Below are 13313 nucleotides of genomic sequence, written 5' to 3' on the forward strand. Positions count from 1 at the left end.
TTACTCCACCAGAACCTTTCCTTCACGTCCATGTACATCTTGGTGTTACCCGGATGAATAGAGTATGGTGAATCATGGGCTTCCTGGAAAATCAACTTCCTAAGCTCAGGGTCCTGGGGTACACAGATACGCTTCTCAAACCATATAGTTCCTTGTTCATCTGCATGAAATCCTTTCGCTCTGCCTTCGCTCATAAGGACCTTAATCTCTTCTATTTCTTTGTCTAACTTTTGAGCTTCTCTAATTCTGTCCATTAGTGTTGGCTGAACTTCAAGTGATGCCAAATAACCTTTGGGCACAACCTCTAGTCTGAGGTCCTTAAACTGTTCACATAGTTCCTCTGGTAATTCTCCAGCGGTGAGGCCGTTTACATAGCTCTTACGGCTCAGCGCATCGGCTACAACGTTAGCCTTCCCTGGGTGGTATTGCAAATTCATATCATAATCTTTTATTAACTCCAACCATCTTCTTTGCCTCATGTTCAGCTCCTTCTGAGTGAATATGTACTTCAGGCTCTTATGGTCTGTGAACACATCACAATGCTTTCCCATCAAGTAGTGCCTCCACACTTTCAGGGTATGAACAACTGATGCTAGCTCTAAGTCATGGGTTGGGTAGTTTCTCTCATGCTTCTTGAGTTGTCGTGAAGCATAGCACACTACTTTTCCATCTTGCATTAAAACACCTCCAAGTCCTTGATGAGAGGCGTCGCAGTACACTTGGAAATCCTTATTGATATCCGGCAAGCATAGAACCGGTGCACTTACTAGGCGTTGCTTCAACTCTTGAAAACTAGCTTCACACTCATCTGTCCAGTTGAATTTCTTCTCCTTCTTCAACAGTTCTGTCATGGGCTTTGCAATCTTGGAGAAATTCTCAATAAATCTCCGGTAGTATCCAGCGAGTCCTAGGAAACTCCGGATCTCTCCTGCATTCTTGGGTGATTCCCACTCGGTCACAGCTGCAACTTTACTCGGATCAACTGCGACTCCTTCTGCTGAAACTATATGTCCAAGGAATCCAACTCTATCCAACCAGAACTCACACTTGCTGAACTTGGCATACAACTTGTGCTCTCTAAGCTTCTCCATGATTAGGCGCAATTGCCTCTCATGTTCGGCTTCATCCTTTGAGTATATCAATATATCATCGATGAATACCACTACGAACTTATCCAAATATTCCATGAACACTTTGTTCATCATGGCCATAAAATATGCCGGGGCATTGGTTAGACCAAATGGCATAACTGTATACTCATACAGACCGTATCTAGTAGTGAATGCGGTCTTAGGTATGTCTTGCTCTCTGATCTTCATTTGGAAGTAACCCGATCGAAGATCGATTTTGGAAAATACTTTTGCTCCCTTCAGTTGGTCAAACAGGTCGTTGATATTTGGCAACGGGTACTTGTTCTTGATAGTGACTTCATTGAGTGATCGATAATCCATTACCAGTCTCTTGCTAGAATATTTCTTCATCACAAACAAAACAGGGGCTCCCCATGACGATGAACTAGGTCGGATGAAACCCTTGTCCACCTGTTCCTTAAGCTACTTCTTCAACTCCTTCAATTCCTCTACATCCATCTTGTAAGGTCTCTTGGCTATTGGTCCAGTTCCAGGCAACAGCTCAATGAGAAATTCAACTTCTCTGTCCGGTGGCATTCCTGGCAACTCTTCCGGGAACACATCCGGGCATTCCCTCACAACGAGCACAGTCTCCATGCTAACCCCCTTAAGAGAGTTGACCTTACTACTTTTAAGCTCAAAGGTTGAATTGAAATGAATCCTCTTCATTTCTGGGGTTGTGAGTGTAATTGATCTCTTTGCACAATCTATTATGCCTCCATAAGTAGTCATCCAATCCATGCCTAGGATTACATCTAGACCTTGGGATGGTAGGACTACTAAGTTGGCTGGGAACTTATGTTTTCCAATTTGCAGGGTCAAATTTCTACATCCATCAGTTACTAACATCTCTCCCCCTGGAGAGCTTACTCTAAGAGGCCATCCCGTTGTTTTAGTGGGTAGATTATTCTTAACCACAAATGCTCTTGATATGAAAGAATGTGATGCACCGGTATCAAATAGAACAAGTGCTGAAAAGCAATTGAGCATGAACGTACCGATCACTGCGTCTGGCTCATCATAGATCTCCTCAACATTGACATGGTTGGCATGTCCCTTCTGGAACGGGTTAGGCTTGCCTGCATCCACAATCTTCCTTGCTTCCTCAGCCTTCTTCTCAGGGCAGTCATTGGCAAAGTGTCCTGTCTTCCTGCACTTGAAGCACTCAACCTGGCTGATGTCCTTCTTCACAAAGCGATGACCATTGTTGTTGCCATTGCCGTTGTTGTGGCCATTGCCATTTCCATGATGGCTGCCATTACTCTTCCCAGAGTTGTTGTGGTGGTGATTCTTGTGATCATTGTGGTGATGCTTGTTTCCACCATCATTGCTGCCATACTTGTGATGGCCAGAACTTCCACTACCATCTCCATATGACCGCATCTTGTGCGCTGGTCCTGATCCATACTTGTCATAACCGTGCTTTCTCTTCCGGTTCTCCATGCTGTTGTGCTTGGACTCAACTGCCCTTGCATCATACAGCTCACAGTAATTGGCGTACCTAGAAGCACAAAGCTGGATGGATATCTCATCATTGAGGCCTCTCATGAATTCCTCCTGCCTCTTCCTATCAGTGTTCACATCTTCAGGTGCATAACGAGCCAACTTGTTGAAGAGCTCAGCATAGTCACACAAGGAGCGAGATCCCTGGCGCAAGTCACGAAACTCGCGCCTCTTTAGGGCAATGATTCCAGATGCAACATGGGCAGTGCGGAAGGCTGTTTGAAACTGGTCCCAAGTGATGTCTGCGATGTCAGGATAGGTGATCTGGTAGTTGTCCCACCATTCAGCCGCGGGTCCTTCAAGCTGATGTGCGGCGAACCGCACCTTCTCTTCCCCCTGTGCTTGAATAGTGTCCAACTTCTTATTAATTGTACGCAGCCAGTCATCAGCTACGATTGGCTCAGGAGAACTTGAGAATGTGGGAGGGTTCCGCCTCAGGAACCTAGTCAGACGGTCCTGCTGTGGCGGAGGTGGCGGTGGCGGGGGTGGTGGATTGTTGTTGTGGTTGTTGTTCTGCATGTTGTTGTTCAGCTGGGCTATGGTCTGAGTCACTACTTGCATCAGCTGGGCCTGTGCCTCCATCATCTGCTGAACATAGGCTGGCACCTCGGGCTCTCGGCGGGGCGGCATGCTGTGGGGTTTGCGAGGTAAGAATAGAATTAGACTAGAGCTAAGGAGAAATAAAATTTCCTACCCTCACACAACACAAGCATATAAACAATCCTCAAAATCACGCAAGCAAATATTTTTAAACACTAACAAACTAGTATGGTCATAGCACAATTTGGTATGATCAATGCGCTTTTAAGATATCGCTGGCCTGATAAAAGAGAGAAAGGGGTGGTCTACTCTATTTCCATCTTGGGTGCTTCAAGCTTCTCTTCCACTTCCTTGAGGTCTTCAAAGATTGGACGTCTAGAAGATGAAGACTTATTTTGAAGATGAAATAGGTGAGAATACCAGAAAACAAATTTGCAAACATTTCTTTTCAATAGAGAATGGATTAGATAGATAAGAGGGAATTTCATCCTAAGGTCTTCCTATTTCTAATCCAAACTTAGGGTCACGAACCTATGGGCAACATAGTGCTCTGATACCATCTGTAGTGACCTCACTTTAAAAAGTGCAAGTCCCTGTGCATTAGTGCTAGTCCCTGGATCGAACTGCTAGCACACACAGTTTAAGATGAAATACCAAGTAGCAAAGGTCTTCATTACAACCTAAGATCCAGCGGAAATAAAATAGTTCGATACAACTTGCATAGCTCAAGGGCTAGCATAAACATAAATCAGAGTTCAACATCAAGCGGAAAGCAAATAGCATGGAGTCCCCTTCCTTCACGGATGCCACAGGCAGACATGTTGGGCAAAGACTCGTGATCCTAACATCTTCTTCAGCAGCTAGGGATACCTGCAACATCAAACGTTGCAGCCTGAAGGAATCAATACATTTGGAATTGTATTGGCAAGGACACTTTTGTGGACTCAAAAGGCATCCTACACTTACGTGCACATCTGGCAGGTAGAGCTCAGGTTCTTTTTGCTTAAAGCCAATTTTTCCCTATCATTTATCAAAACATTTTCTTTCAATCTAATTAACAGTAACATTGGTAAATCCCCAATGTACCAATTAACAGTAACATTGGTAAAGCCCCAATGTACCTTCCTACCCTTGTTCACCCATCAAATTTTATTTAAGAAATTGGGATGAGGAGATCTTCGAACAAGGACTTGTCAGTTCGCTCAAGTTGTCCATAACCGGGGACACGGCTAAGTACTTAGATTTTACACTCTCGAGAGGTTGTACACCTTTACCCACATGGCCAGGTCAATCCTTCTACCTCGATGCACATTTTGCTCAAAGGACAGGTGCAGACCGTGGCCGAGACCTTCTGTGTGCAATCACCCGAACCATTCCCTAAGGGCCACGTTACACCTACAGTATCCCTCTACCACCACCTGGCCCCTAGGATCCGGGTTCATACAACATACTTTGTCAAGCCAGAGCCATAGTAGCATGTGTGACGTGGGCATTACCCTTCGGGTAACCAATGTTGCTCTACCCTATGCGGTCCTACTGGAGGCCCATGAAGGTACCCGATGGCAAGATGGGCCACTAGGGCGGTGCGACGGAAGATTACTTGGAGTACAAGACACGGAGGAAGCCGAACAAGGAAAGATTGGAGATAGATCTACTGTAAACCTACTCGTACTCGATTAGACCTCTCGGGACCTGGCCACCTATATAAAGGCCAGGAGAGGGGCTATCGAAGGACAATCAATCAATCTTAGCAATACTAGCCAGCAGAAGTTTAGAACTAGGTTACCCTAGCAACTAGCATCTCGACGAGATCACAGCCGAACTATTCGGCACCCCATTGTAACCTGTTTTCATCATAATCAAGAACAGACAGGCAGGACGTAAGGGTTTTACCTCATCGAGGGCCCCGAACCTGGGTAAATCGCTCTCCCCGCTTTTCTGTATACCGATGTCTCGTGTCAGCTTGCAGGATTCCATCAACCCTAAGCCCCCATCGGAGGGCATTGCCGAGGAGCACCCTCGACAATTGGCGCCGTCTGTGGGAAGCCTGTCGGCACAAGGCAGGGCATCGGCAGTACCAGTTACATCTGCAGCGTTCGTGCTCGAGTCACCAACACCTCCAGGTCCAAAACATCCGATTCGCTGCGGATCCTTCGAGTTTGTACCACACCTCAAGACGTCGCACTCGATTTCTGCGGAATCGTGTGACGACATGACCACCACCTTTGGGGGCGTCCACTTCATCATCGACTCCGGAGGCTTTCTTCGCCTCCCTAGGTCAGATACGTCCAGTTTGGGGCCCTCGGTTCCGACAGAGGATACCTTGGGAATTCCACCCAGAAGCACGCATGGAGGCAGCCGAGGAAGTTTCGGCCCCGCAACAGGGCGAAAGAAAAGACGAAGGGAATTATACCATGGAGAAGAAGAACGTGCAGCGAATCACCCTCGTCAGTCTGAACGGGAACAGGAGGGCGTGCAACCGATCCATGGCCGTGCTCGTTCACCGCACCTATCGGCCACGGAGCAACTCGATGCACCATGCTATCTCCATTCCTATATCGACCCAAAGGACGGTCGGGAGAAATCCAGTCACCTATTGAGGAACTGCTGACACTTCCTGGAAATTCGACAGTTCTGTGATGACCTCAGGAGTGAAGCAATATCAAGAGTTCACATGATGGAGAAAAGGGCAAGATCCTACAGCTATCGGGCAGAGCCGTACGTACCGGAGCCATACGAACCAATGGAGAAGGACGAGTATGTACCAGCTGAGGTATTCCCAGAACCACGCGGGCAGGTCAGCATGATCCATAAAACCAGCTTTTCGAAAAGGGAAACCAAGAAATTCTCGCGAGAAGTGAGGTACGCAGAAGTCGCTATGGTCGACACACCCGAATTCATCGACTGGTCGGAACAGAGCATCTCCTTCGATAGGACAGATCACCCGAAAGCTGTCCCTAGGCCAGGCCATGCAGCTCTAGTCCTCGAGGCGCAGATCGGAGGGTACAACATGAGCAAAGTATTCATGGACGGAGGAAGCGGCTTAAACTTACTATTCGCCAACACAATGAGAGCAATGGGCTTAACAGTCGATATGCTGAGGGAATCCGACACAGGATTCCATGGCATTATACCGACTCGACCCGCTTACTCTCTTGGAAAAACGTCATTGGATGTGGTCTTCGGCACGCCCACCAATTTCAGGAAGGAAAAGATCGAGTTCGAAGTTGTCAACTGGGAGTCTCAGTATCATGCCATCCTCGGTAGGCCAGCGTTTGCCAAGTTTATGGCCGTGCCTCATTATGCATACCTAAAACTGAAGATGCCAGGCAACAACGGAACCCCAATAACCGTTCACGGAAGTTTTGCTCGATCAGACACCTGTGACAGGGAGTTCCAGAAGATCGCCTCGAAATTCGGCGCTAAGGAGGAACTCAATGCGATCGACGCAGTCGTGGACCATACGCAGCCACCAGCCGACAACCGAAACGTAAGATCCGACGAGTTTGATGCTACAAAGGAAGCCAAAAAGCTGCAGGTGCACCCCACTGACCCGAAGAAAACGGTCAATATATCGGCTGACCTTACGGTCGCATAGGAAGGCGCGCTCATCGAGTTCCTCCGTGAGCGCTGGGAGATATTTGCATGGGAACCATCTGACATGCCAGGTATCCCCAGGGAACTCGCTGAGCACGCCCTTAATGTTGACCCGACAGCCAAACCAGTGCAGCAGTCGATGCGTCGATTCTCTGAACCCAAGAGGAGAGCAATTGGTGAAGAAATCAATCGACTTCGTAAAGCAGGATTTATCCGAGAGCTCAAGGAATCAGAGTGGGTGGCTAACCCTGTCATGGTACCCAAGAAGGACACCACCGCTCTGCGTATGTGTATCGATTACACCAACCTCAACAAGCACTGTCCGAAAGACCACTTCCCGCTGCCTAGAATTGACCAGATAGTTGATTCCACAGCCGGATGCGACCGCCTCTCCTTTCTCGATGCCTACTCTGGGTATAACCAGATCAAATTGAAGAAGGAAGATCAGGAGCTAACCGCATTCATCACCCCACACGGCGTTTTCTGCTACAACGTCATGACCTTCGGGCTGAAAAATGCGGGAGCAACTTACCAACGTTGCATGCAAGCTTGCCTTGGAGAGCAGATCGGGCGAAACATCGAAGTCTATATTGACGATATCGTGGTAAAAACGAAGCACACTGCCACCCTCGTCGATGATTTGTGGGAGACCTTCGATAACCTAGACAGGTACAAGATCAAGTTAAACCCCAAAAAATGCTTCTTCGGAGTACCAGGGGGGCAAGTACTAGGATACTTCATCTCGGCCAGGGGGATCGAAGCCAACCCTTTGAAAATCAAAGCTATTCTCGACATGGAGCCGCCAAAGAATCTGCATCAAGTGCAGCAGTTGGCAGGACGTTTGGCAGCACTCAGCAGGTTCATCGCCAAGCTAGGAGAAAAAGCTTTGCCTTTCTACAATTTGATGAAAAAATCGGAAAAGTTCGAGTGGACAAAGGAGGCGCAGGAATCCTTCGACAATCTGAAGAAGATCTTGTCGACATCTCCAGTCCTTGTAACCCCCCACGAGAAGGAAACGCTACTCATGTACATAGCTGCGACAGCCCAAGTCTTCAGCAGCATCTTGGTCGTCGAACGAGAAGAAGCAGGAAGAATTCATGGTGTACAAAGGCCCGTTTACTATCTCAGCGAAGTACTCACACCCGCAAGACAGAGGTACCCTCATCATCAGAAGCTGGCATATGCAGTATGGAGGTCAGCCCGCAAGCTACGGCACTACTTCACAGAGCATCCGATCATCGTCGTGAGCGAAGCGCCGTTGAAAAATATAATGACCAATCCAGAGGCCACAGGTCGAGTGTCTCAATGGGCTATCGAGATAGCACCTCACGACATAACTTACGTTAACCGGACGGCTATAAAATCCCAAATCCTCCCAGACTTTGTGGCAGATTGGATTCAATCCCACACACCGGCGGCACCCGACATGTCGGGATCGTGGATAATGTATTTCGACGGGTCAAAGCGAAGCACAGGCGCTGCAGCAGGAGTAGTGCTGATATCACCACAAGGAGATAAGATGAAGGACATACTACGTATGAACTTCTCTCTGCCGACAAACAATGAAGCAGAATACGAAGCACTGCTGCACGGAATGAAGATGGCAAAGGCGTGTGGGGCGACCCGCCTGGAAATCTACGGAGACTCAAACTTGGTAGTACAACAGTCGATGAATCTGTGCGACGCAGTTAGCGACAACATGATCGCCTATCGGCAGCTGTATCAAAATATGGAAGCCAAATTCGAGGGGTGTGAGCTCAAACATATCGGCAGAGCCAGCAACGAGGAAGCCGACACCTTAGAAAACATCGGCTCCATGTGCTCTCCCATCCCAGATGGAGTATTTTACGAGGTGATCACTCAGCGATCAATAAAAGAGAAGGCGCCGGCACCTTTAAAACCATCGACTGAGGATGCAGAGGCAAACCTGCAGCAAGTTATCAACGAAGCTCCAACTCTCCCAGCCGAACAAGTCCTCCTCCTTGAGCCATCATGGACTAAACCGTTCCTGGCGTACCTTACAAGGCAGGAACTGCCGGTGGATCCAGTAGAAGCAAAACGAATCGTCAGGCGATCGAAAGCTTTCACCATAGTAAACGGTGAACTCTACAAGCGTAGCATATCCGGTATCTTCCAAAGGTGCATTGCCATCAACGACGGAAGAGCACTGCTGCGCGAGATACACGAGGGAACTTGCGGGCATCATGCGGGAAGTAGGGCTCTCGTCGCAAAAGCCTTCAGGGCAGGATTTTACTGGCCAACAGCGGCGGCAGACGCTCGAGATCTGGTCATGAAGTGCGATCCTTGCCAACGGTTTTCCCCAAAACCGCACGCCCTGCAATGCACCCTAATGACGATACCCTTGGCGTGGCCGTTCGCCCAATGGGGACTCGATCAAGTTGGGCCACTGCCGAGATCTTCGCCTGGAGGACACACGTACTTATTAGTCGCAGTCGATAAATTCACAAAGTGGATCGAGGCAGTACCAGTATGAAACCAGAAGGCAAAAACAGCAGTCCAATTCTTCAAGGAAATAACATGTCGATTCGGCGTGCCTCATAGTATCGTCACAGATAACGGGACTAACTTTGACTCCAAAGAATTCCGAGAATTTTGTGATGACAGGGGAATAAAACTGAAATTCGCATCAGTGGCTCACCCGCAAACAAGCGGTCAGGTGGAAAGGATTAACGGTCTAATAGGGGACGGTCTCAAGAAACGCCTTACAGGCGCAGAGGGAGCTTGGGTCGAAGAGCTACCATCAGTACTTTGGAGTTTGCGTACCACGCCTAACAGGTCGACGCAGTACACCCCATTCTTTCTGGTACATGGAGCCGAAGCAGTCCTGCCAGCTGATGTTCGATTTGAAGCACCTCGAGTGACGGCATACACAGAATCCTCTTCCAACATCGCACTGCAAGATGCCGTAGACCTACTAGATGAAGTCCAAGACATTGCTTTGGCCAGAACCACAGTATACCAGCAGGCGCTGAGGAACTACCACAGTCGACGAATACGCAACCGATGCTTTAGCGTTGGAGATATGGTACTTCGGCTGAAGCAAAAAAGGCCCTCGAAACTCGAGTCTCCATGGGAGGGACCCTACATCATCACCGAAGTGATACCAGGAGGAGCGTACAGGCTCAAAAATCCAACTTTGGGAAAAGATGTCGGAAATCCATGGAATGTCGCACACCTGCGACGGTTCTATACATAGGGCGCGATTGTTTTTTATTTTTATAGCCCTTAAGGTCGCTTTTCCTTATGAATAAAGTTTTAATCAGGTTTTCTGCCTCCTTTCTTCAATTTAGGCCCCACCACCTGTACAGTCGATCATGCCCCCTACCTCCGGCTCTTACTCCCATCGGGAGCGTTGGCCCAGAAAACACGCAGTGTCATTAATTAAATACTCTCAACGAGAGCTAAGATTAGTGACACACAAAAAGAAAACAACCAATCCAAGCCTCGAAAAAATACGCGAGTGCTGCAGTCGATGGTTACATTATCGCAAAATAAGGCTCAAACCGGTGCACCGCGTGACGATGCCAAGCGTCTAATTCCCTCGACTAAGTCGATGGGTCTCGCTCTTACAAAACTTACACAAAGGCTTCGCAATAACATTGCATAATCCAACGAAGCCGTCGGGAGAGCAGGTTGAACTGATCACTCAGCCGCCCCCGGCAAATAAAATATCAATCGAATTAACATAGCGTACAACGTACACAATAAATTTATACAAAGTAATCTTATGCAGGAAATAAGGCTATTACATTCATAGTCGAGCTCCCCGGTCCCAATGGGCCTTCAGATCCTTCTCAAGACACGACTCCATCCGGGAAACAATAGTGTAAGCAGGACCTCTAGCGGCATCATAATACTGGCCTAAGCTCCTCTCGGTGTTTGCTACAGCTCCCAAATCTAGAGATGGATGACATGCCAATATTGAAGCAAAAGCAAGCTCCGCACCAGCCAGGAGTTCCTTCCGCACCAGCTGCCGAATCCTTTCGGGAGACTTGAATCGGGTGAACAAGGCAGATAAGGTTTCGGGTGCTTGGTCCAGAGGAAACAAGGTGTTCCAAACCATCGTGAGATGAGCATGAAACTTATCAAAATAATAATGCGCCTTCCCCACCCGATACTTAAACTTCGCCATGACGATAGCCTTCGGACGATGCAGCCACAAACCATGATTCGGGTGCGCAACGTCAGTCATTGCCTCAACCTCTTCATGGATCTTCTTGTTCTCCTCAGCCACATCTGAAGCTACAACTGGAAAGGAATAAGAACCAGTTAGGGGAATATTCAAAACTATTGCAGAAAGCAGAGCATGAGCTAACACTTACAGCCTAAACTTTCGGTAGCAACATGGAGACCATCAAGAGCGTACAGTTCGATAGCTGTCGCTATTTCCCCCCTTTTCTTCACCAAAGCCGCCATCGCACGAAGAGAAGTGATATCTTTGTCTAAACTAGACACTTGGTCACGCAACCGGCGAACGAGGCCTGACTCATCATTATTTGAAGGATTCGGAAAAAGCTCAGCACGAGAAGAAGACGGAGGAATCTGCAGTGCAATCCTTAATTCAGACTAGTATCAAAGTAAAACTCCCATCGGGAGCACTGGGCATATGTGATACATTCAAAAGCATGTTCAAATTGGCAACAGAGCCGAAATAAAATTGGACTGCAACGAAGTTACGACCGATCTTATTTACAACAAGTCGAATGAAAAGTTCAAGGATTCGCTGATGACGAGCCAGGGGCAGATTCGGGAGCAGGCTTAGCTTGAGCTTCATCCACCAGCTTCAGAAGTCGGTTGGCACAAGTAACTGCCGATCGCTTGTAAGGTTCAAGGTCGACTAAATGATTGTCGTCATCGACAGGCAACGCCTTGGACAACTCCTCCAAGTCTGACCCCATCCCATGGCCCATGAGCAATTGGAAAGTAAGAACTGCCCCAAATAAACGGCTACGACGTTTCAATACCTCCACAGGCTCGGAAGGGTCAACAAGGAAAGAAGTCGCCATCTCGTCGAGAGTCTTGTCCTCCTTCATCTTTGCGAAGATCATCGAGTATAACTTCGACAGCGCTCCTTTGGCCTTTTTCAAAAGATCAAGCACTTGGACATTAGACTCGGCAGCAAGCGACAAGGCGTCAGCTATAGAGTCCTCGCGAAGCTGATGACAACGGGTGACGGTTAAGTCGGCAGCATCTGAAAAGAAGACAGATCAGTAATCAATAATAGAAACACCAAGATGAAAAACGGCGAACTACGGATTTTACCTAATAAATCCTTGACGGATTCGCGGAGAACGCCTTCCTTTTTGTCGATTGCGGCCGCCGCTGCGAGCCTGGCATTCTGCTCATCCTTCAGCTGCTGCTTCAATTTCTTCACCTCTTCCTTCAGCAAGACGTTCTCGTTCTTGGCATCGGTGGCAAGCCTGTTGGCTTCAAGTACCTGATCAACCGAAGATCTGATAGTCTTTCGAAGGTGGGATTTTTCGGTCTCCAATCGGGTGAATTCCTCGGCGAACTCCACCACAACATCGACTGTGGCATAGATTGGCTGCGGCAAGATAGGATCATAAGGATTCAGTCGATAAAAAGAAACTCAGCAAAGTGGAGCAGGTTGAATACTTACATGGTCACGACCAGTTGATGAAGTGGGAACGTCGCCAGGAGGAATAACCGTCGACACTGGAACCTTTTCTACGACCGTTCGCGAGGGAGGCGTCGATTTCGCGGGAGAAGGATTGGATTCCTTGGCCGATGCAGCTCTCCCAGAGACAAATTTGGCCCTCTTCGCAAGGGGGACTTCATCATCATCATCATCAGAGCTGCTTAAAAACAGTGCACACTCAGCATGCGAGATAATGGGAAATAAATCAAGGGAGAAGTAAGAGACACTCACAGGTCAAGGTCATCTTCGCCCGCGAAGAAGCTTGTTGAGCTCTTCTTGACGGGAGGAGGCGCGGCAGCCTCGTCGGCATCATTATCTCCTCCGCGAGGACTTGATTCAGCCGAAGTAATAAGGTCATCGTGTACCTGCTTCCGACGCCTACTCCTGATGAAGGCGTCATCTTCAGTAGCCTCTTCCTCTTGGACATCGCTATCCTCAAGGACGTGCGGGGCCTCCTCGGTTCCGTCAGAATCCTCGTCGTCATCCTCTAGTACCACGCCACTTTTGGGTGAAGGAGGATAGCATCGGGCAGCAGCAAGCGCCTGCCGAAGGAAAAGAAGTTTGTAAGACGCAACGGATAAAGGAATAATAACAGCAGATGTCGTGGTATCGTCACGGCATATGCCATAGGGTGGCTAATCGAAGTGGTTCCTGAGAGATCTCACGGCGGGATCCGGATGCGGGTATGGGCACGAGCGACACGGCGACGTACCCAGGTTCGAGGCCCTCCGATGGAGGTAAAACCTCTACTCCTGCTATGAGTGTATATGATGATCACACAGTACAATGGTGCTCCTAGAGCTGTGTCCGGCTGCTCCTGAGAGGCTAAGGGAGACTATGGTCTCTCTCACAGGGCAGCTCTG

Source organism: Lolium perenne, chromosome 3 (assembly GCF_019359855.2).
Source record: "Lolium perenne isolate Kyuss_39 chromosome 3, Kyuss_2.0, whole genome shotgun sequence".
Taxonomy (NCBI): Eukaryota; Viridiplantae; Streptophyta; class Magnoliopsida; order Poales; family Poaceae; genus Lolium; species Lolium perenne.